The 8057-nt window shown below is 31.9% G+C and overlaps 2 protein-coding genes across 2 annotated transcripts in view; both read right to left on the reverse strand.

The window, feature by feature from the left end:
- Positions 1-4560, reverse strand: part of LOC128881926 (uncharacterized) — a 15559-nt gene extending 10999 nt beyond the window's left edge. The window contains exon 1 of the mRNA XM_054133369.1: positions 1287-4560. The gene's annotated coding sequence lies outside the window, so the exon portion shown is untranslated. The remainder of the gene's footprint in view (positions 1-1286) is intronic.
- Positions 1-8057, reverse strand: part of LOC128881952 (uncharacterized) — a 164891-nt gene that overhangs the window by 39715 nt on the left and 117119 nt on the right. The gene's annotated exons all lie outside the window — the stretch shown is intronic.

Consider the following 8057-nt stretch of genomic DNA (forward strand, 5'->3'; position numbering starts at 1 on the left):
TGCATTTATGGTAGAGATATTTTTGCATTTATGGTAGAGATATTTTTGCATTTATGGAGACTTTCCTGTAATTCGAAAAGGAAGGAGAGAGTTAAAGTGACATGATAAATACCGTGAAGTCTCCATAAATGCAAAAACTAGGGACTGAACTTGTGCATTTATGAAGACTTTACTGTCATTCGAAAAGAAAGGAGAGATAAAGTGATATGAGGAATACTGTGAAGTCTCCATAAATGCACAAACTGGGGACTGAACTTCTGTATTTATAGAGACTTTGCTATAATTCGAAAAGAAAGGAGAGAGTTAAAGTAACATGAGAAATGCTGTAAAGCCTCCATAAATGCACAAACTCGGGACTGAACTTCTGTATTTATAGAGACTTTGCTATAATTCGAAAAAGAAGGAGAGAGTTAAAGTGACACGAGAAATACTGTAAAGCCTCCATAAATGCACAAACTCGGGACTGAACTTGTGCATTTATAGAGACTCTTTTGTAATTCGGAAATAAAGGAGAGAGTTAAAGTGACATGAGAAATACTGTAAAGCCTCCATAAATGCACAAACTCGGGACTGAACTTGTGCATTTATGAAGACTTTACTTTCATTCGCAAAGAAAGGAGAGAGTTAAAGTGACATGAGAAATACTGTAAAGCTTCCATAAATGCACAAATTCGGGACTGAACTTGTGCATTTATGAAGACTTTACTGTCATTTGCAAAGAAAGGAGAGATAAAGTGACATGAGGAATACTGTGTAGTCTCCATAAATGCACTGAAACCATTCTCACCACTGAGAAGTATACCTTTTGTGGGGTCGAGGAAATCGATCGCCGAGGAGTGTTTACATGATCGTGTATTCTCTGATATTTGCCGACGAGCTTCGAACGTAGATAACTTTTATCATCGTATTCCTGACAATTTTTTGATTAAAATGAGACCAAACACGGTATAAATCGAACGATATTCGATAACGTTCTTTTTTTATGTTTTGTTAAATAATTCCAAATAGTCAACATTGTCTTGTCTCCATTACTGTACAGACTCATTTACATAAAATCATAAAATATACTATCATTTCTTCTTTACACTTTTGCATTTCTATACATAATTCTAACCTGTTAACTCAGGTTTCATTTTATCATCTGCATTATCTTTTTTACATCATCGTAGAAACATTTCAATCTCTAAAATCACAAAATATCGTTTCTTCCGTGCAATCCAATAATGTCCTATCTGTCCTCGTCTACGTTTCTAAACTTCTCTAAACAATTCCAAACTGTCACCTACATAAATCTTCCCCTCATTCTCCCCCATCCACGCAAGCCTTACTCCCAATTAGTTTCACCACGCGTTACGCGAAGATAAGCCTGACATAATCATCACTTTTGACGAATCACGATTCGAATTTATTTATAGTAAACAAATCCAAGTCCTACACCTTCGAGGACAAACCAATCCTCCAAACACATTTCCTCCAATTCACAAGGAGCAATCCAATCTCTCTAAACAACTTCCTCCGTGTCAATTCCCCTTCGTCAACACTCGCGAACACTTCGCGTCCCGAAGCGCGCCGCAGGAAAAGCGAACGGAGCCACGGGAACGTGTCCAACCACACGATAATCGTTCCGCGGCCAATAAACGTAACGACCCGCGTGTCCACGTCGCGGCGTAGCGTACGCGAGCGCCGGAGCGAACAACGGTTCTTCGCCGGGCTGTCTGAGACGCGCCAACGGGAGCCTCTGGCTCGAAAGAAGCGCGCCGATCGTCTGCCGCCCGGCGCGAATTCGCCGTCCCTTTTCGCACTCCCTCCACTTTCGGCACGTTTGCTTCTCTAGTGTCGCACGTATTTTTCCACGAAACGGTCCAACTTCCGTGGAGGTCGTTCGCGATGCACGCGTCACTGTTCTTGCGTTTTTTCTGTGACCGTGCAGTCCCTGTCACCAGAACGAACTGTTGTGAGATACATACACCCCGCTCGCAAGTATGCGGACATTGTATTAATTTAAATATGGCGGCATTCCGCGCCAAATCGGACGGTTGAAACAAATTTTTTTTTCCATTTTTTTTTATTGTTTTGTATTTTTTAGTATACCTCAAGAGAGGCTTCTTGGTAAATTTTGAGATTTTTTGGATCACTGGTTCAAAAAATATTGAATTTTCAAAAAATTCGAGTTCAAGACAAAAATACAAACAAAATATTTAAAGTGTTTTAGCCCCAAACTTCAAATCCGATATCGGAATTGCAAAATTCAAAATGGGCGGATTCAATATGGCCGACATGTATATTGGAAAATTATTAGATTTTCATGAAACTTAGTATTTATACCTTATTTGAGCCGCAAACTTCAAATCCGATATCGGAATTGCAAAATTCAAAATGACGGATCCAATATGGCCGACATGTATATTGAAAAGTTATTAGATTTAAAATGGTCGAAATTTAATTTTCTTTTTTTCTCAAAATTATTGTTTTTGGATGGCCTTTACAGAAAAAAATACAAAAAAATATATTTAAAGTGTTTTAGCTGCAAACTTGGAATCTCATAACAGAATTGCAAATTTCAAAATGGCGGATCCAATATGGCCGCCAATGTATAGTGAACAGTTATTATATTTGGAATGGTCAAAATTCAATTTTCTTATTTTTCAAAATTATTGTTTTATATGGTCTTTACAGAAAAAAATACAAACAAAATATTTAAAATGCTTTTAATGAAAATTTTTGAATTTGAAGTATTCAATCGTGTTTTTAAAACTGCACGTCCTTCGATTTTCTTGAAGATTTTCTATTTTAAACTTCTATCCATCCTGCAACTTTTGATTACCATTTGTTTCCAATTTTTAAAAATTAAAAAAAATTCTTTTTCGCTATAAGTTGTTATCAATACTGATTTTTTTGTTCTGAGTAGGGATTTACCAGGAAGCACCTTTGGAGATGTACTAAACAAATTCCAAAAAATTAAGAAAATAAAAGAAAAAACTTCTTAAACCATCCAATTTGACGCGGAATGCCTCATATATTAAAAATAAAATATTTATTTCACATTAAACATCAAATCATCAATTATTTAATTTACACTTTCCTCAATCGACATAGATGTTATAAATACTTATGGGCTGACTATGGTCACATTTATGTTGACATTAGTCCGGGTACAATATTCAATCAATAGAAATACCTTTTTCTAATTTTTTCTAATTTTCTCTAATTTTTTCTAATTTCTTCTAATCTTTTCTAATTTTCTCTTATTTTTTCTAATTTCTTCTAATCTTTTCTAATTTTCTCTAATTTTTTCTAATTTCTTCTAATCTTTTCTAATTTTCTCTAATTTTTTCTAATTTCTTCTAATCTTTTCTAATTTTCTCTAATTTTTTCTAATTTCTTCTAATCTTTTCTAATTTTTTTCTATTTCTCTAATCAAACAAAATTACTGTTCCCAATAACCTTGAAACAGGACGAACAAAAATCAATCTAATTTATCATTTAATAGGTTTAACATCATCCTCGATAGTCCTACTATTAAATAAATGATTGCTCTTAAAATCGAAGAATTCCCATCCAATAAAATAACGATAAAGTTCAAGTTATTCTTCGAAGCAACCGTGTAAGGAAGTGACGTGAAACGTAACGTTTCCTCAGACTCGAGATACTCTTTTCTTCCAACGATGCACGTTACGGTATTGCAACTAATGCACTTGTCTAATTTCAACCAAGCACGAAAATACGCTTTCCGTGTTCATATTCGCCCGACATGCATTAGAAATTTTGATATAACAATGTTATTTTTAGCAGTCGCGTACACGCGCGTTCCTTCGCAACCGATCGCTTTATCGATGCAAACTTTCAAACACGAGATAGTCAAATCGCTGTAATAAAAATGTTCGATTCGTAAACAGATTTTACACCTCAACAAATTTTAACACCTTCACGTTAACGAAGTTTTAACCTTCACGCGTAAAAACTTTCGTCGGAACACTTGAAACTTGAATAAATAATTAAATTCACCAAAGGCCCAGAAATAATAGAGTGTCACTTGAAACTTTGAACTATTATTTCAAAAATCCGTCGCACGATAAATATTTTTCTTTATCATTCGCTGCACTGTTTTTTTATTGTTTGTTGACGCGTAACGAAAACATGTTCGTTGGAATGCAGTAAATTCCCAATAAACAACCGCGAAGTTGCCGATGGACTGATCAGTTCGTCCGCAAAAATGTACTCGAGCGAAGATTCTGTTATCAATCGTTGCCAAAGATTAGATAAGTAGACTGTATACAATCGATATTGTTCTTGCGTGATACACTATCCTATCTTCGTTATCGCTATCTATCTATTTTTGCATGTTACGAGTTGCTGACATTATTTTCATGGAGCAGTTGCCAAGGTTTCTTCTGGATGAATGATCTTTGGTTTGAGTGAGATTATGCGAACGTTTCAGTACGATAAATTGTTTTGGAGATAGAGTGTACTGATACGAAGAGATAAAGGTCTTGGAGCCTTTAAATTTTCCTTTGTTCGGTACGAACGATGGAAAGTTGTTGTTAGAAGTTTTTTTTTGGGGCTTTTACAGGGTTACAGGGCTTGAAATATTTATTTATTGATAAGAAATATTTAATTATTGATAAGAAGTATTTAATTATTAATAAGAAATATTTAATTATTATTTAATTCTTACTTTTGCAAGAAAATAAACGAAAGTGAGGGCACGGAGATTCGAACCCATGGTCCTCGGACCCACAGTCGACCGCTTTACCTACGTGACCAATCCTGTAACCTGTGTTTTGTGTTCTCGTTTGACTCCTTATTGTTCGGTATAGGAGGCGCGGGTACTAGACTATGTATTCGGTATATAGTTTGTTTATTACGACGGAAAGTCGTTTGAGGTATTTCAATATAATTCAATGAAATAATATTATTGGAATATAATATATTATGTAGTATTATTGTACAATATTATAATGTAGATTGTAGTATAAATATACTACATTATACTTTATTATATTATATTACATACTATATCCAAACAATAAAATACATAAAACATAAGATTATAAATAAAATACATAAAACATAACATAATATTATATTATAATATATATTATATATATTATGTTATTATATATATATATATATATATTATGTTATTATATATATATATATATATATACATTATATATATTATATATATATTATATATATTATGTTTTATATATTTTAATAAATTATATTTTGTATATATATATATAATATATATCTATATTATATATTACGTTTTAGGTATTTTATTGTTTATTTATTACGACGGAAAGTCGTTTGAGGTATTTCGATATAATTCAATGAAATAATATTATTCAAATGTAATATATAATGTAGATTATAGTATTAATATACTACATTATACTTTATTATAATATATATTATATTATATTTTATTGTTTGTTTATTATGATGGAAAGTCGTTGTAGGTATTTTTATATAATTCAATGAAATAATATTATTCAAATATAATATATAATGTAGTATTAATGTACAATGTTATAATGTAGATTATAGTATTGATATACTACAATATATTTTAATAAATTATATTTTGTATTATATTTTATTGTATGTATTTTATTGTTTGTTTATTACTATTGGAAAGTCGTTTTAGGTATTTTTATATAATTCAATGGAATAATATTATTCAAATACAATATATATACTATAATATAGTATTAATATACTACATTATATTTTAAAATATTACATTATGTATTATATTTTATTGTACGAAAATACTTGAGACGAATCTCTGTTGCAAGTGCTTATAAACAAGAATGAATCAGTATCGTGTAGCTTCTTGGATGAAAATAAATGATGCAATGCAAATGTAGTTAAGAAATATTAATGTTGTAGACACATGTTTCCATTTATTCTGTTGTTATTATTGATAGTCGAAAGGAAACTCCAATTAAGTATGTTATAAATGAAACAATAATGTCTGTAATCGAATAAATTATCATTTATACAGTGATAAGGCAAATATAAAATTTTTGTTTAAACGTTGTCGACTTTTATATTTCGGTTATTCTCTGATAAACAAAGTGTTCATAATTTTACGTAACAAAAAGCAATATGAGGTGAGGAAGGAAGTACAATTAGCAAGGTATAGACATAACAAAATCAAATTTAAATATCATCGAATTATCAAATGAAATATTTCACAATGAATAAATAGAAATATAATTGTTCGATCGAATAAATTGTTATAATATTGATTTCATTCGTCATTTATCAACCAAACTAAATTTTGCCATTTGCTATCCCTTTAAATGCAAATTTTTCGAAATTACCTTTTAATTATATGCAGATATTTTTAACTACTTTAGATTTGAGATGCCATTTAATTACTTTCTGGACAATTATTAGTAGTCATTAAAAAATTATTGGATTACTGGTAGTAATCCAAGTAATCGCAAATACAATTACATGCGACAGAATAATTGTAATGGCAATTACTTAATTACTTGGTCGAAGTAATCATTACGTAATGTTAATTAAGAATTTGCAGCTCTGGTATATGATTTACTTTCGTTCGATGAAACACTGTTGTTTAAATACCGATTCTCAAAAGTATCGCTATTTAGTATCTAATATGTAAAACGGTCAAACATTTCGAGTTCAATGTGGCAATTGTTCGTCTCTATCAGTATGTGCACAATCCTATCAGTTTCTACGTTCAAGGAAACCATTCCCGATTACAGAAGTTTCTGTGGAATAACGTTTTAAGATAGGAGAATACATTGAATAATCGTTAGCACACCGATAACGGAGATAAGTGCTTTAACTCCACCGTGAATAATTCGATGGTACGAATTCGTCTGTCAGTTTGCAACAAATCTTAGGCAATTAGGAAAGTACGTTATGGAATCATTCAAATTTCAGAATGTTTGATGAATAATAACTTTCTAATGTCTTATGTTTAATTACTTTTTAACGTTTGATAAATTACTTCAACTTACTTCGATTTAGATCGATTTACTTCGATTTACTTCGATTTACTTTTATTTACTTCGATTTACTTCGTCTCCTTCGTTTATTTTAAACAATTTTAAAAAATTTCAGAATATACGTGATTTTCAAGATTTCCAGTATTTCATAAAGACTAACATTTTGTACTGTGTTTGAGCATCGAGTCTCACAATTCTTTCAGCTGTACGATATATTTTAACATTTATCGATACAAGTGATTCACGCGTAGCGTCATCGATAAAAATGTCACGGTTAATTTGGATCAATATTGATATTGACTTTGAGCAAATCCAAATATAAACTTATCTACTTCGGTACGAAATTGATATCAATTTTTTAACAGACTTCGAAGAGGTGAAGGTTACTCAATTCGACATGTATATTTTCTTTTTTTTTCTTTTTTTTTTTACGTTTCTTATATAGTTATTGTTTTGACACACGTAGTTTTCGTATTTTATAATTTCATGGAATTATTCCGAACCACGTATTACAACTACTGATATTCGTACGTGACACAACCGTAACTGACAGACTTGGTAATTCATCGATCTATTATCGAGTGCACCGAGGCTTGGTCGGCTCGGTTAAATGCAGGCGGTCATACTAATCGCGTAACGGAATGATAAGGCGAGCCTCTGTTACGTTCATTGTATACCACATCTGCGTCATACTACGACACCTATGTTAATATTGTACTCGTTAACACAATTCGCGTTCACCTTCCACTCATCGCAAACACAAAATATTAAATTATCCATAGTAACTTAATTCTTTACTACTGAATAATTGTGAGAAAGCGATCTATGATCAATACAGGGTGTCCCAAAAATTTTGGAGGTCAATGAAAGAGGCGATTCGGGAGGTGATTTGAAACAACTTTTTCCTTAGCGAAAATGTTGTCCGAGGCTTCGTTGAGGAGATACTAATGAAAAATGCCGGACCAATCAGAGCGCGAGGATGCCAATGGAGCACCCGCTGATTGGTCGGGGTTTTCTGTTAATATCTCCTTAACGAAGCCTCGGAGAACATTTTCGCTAAGGAAA

Source organism: Hylaeus volcanicus, chromosome 9 (genome assembly GCF_026283585.1).
Source record: "Hylaeus volcanicus isolate JK05 chromosome 9, UHH_iyHylVolc1.0_haploid, whole genome shotgun sequence".
NCBI lineage: Eukaryota > Metazoa > Arthropoda > Insecta > Hymenoptera > Colletidae > Hylaeus > Hylaeus volcanicus.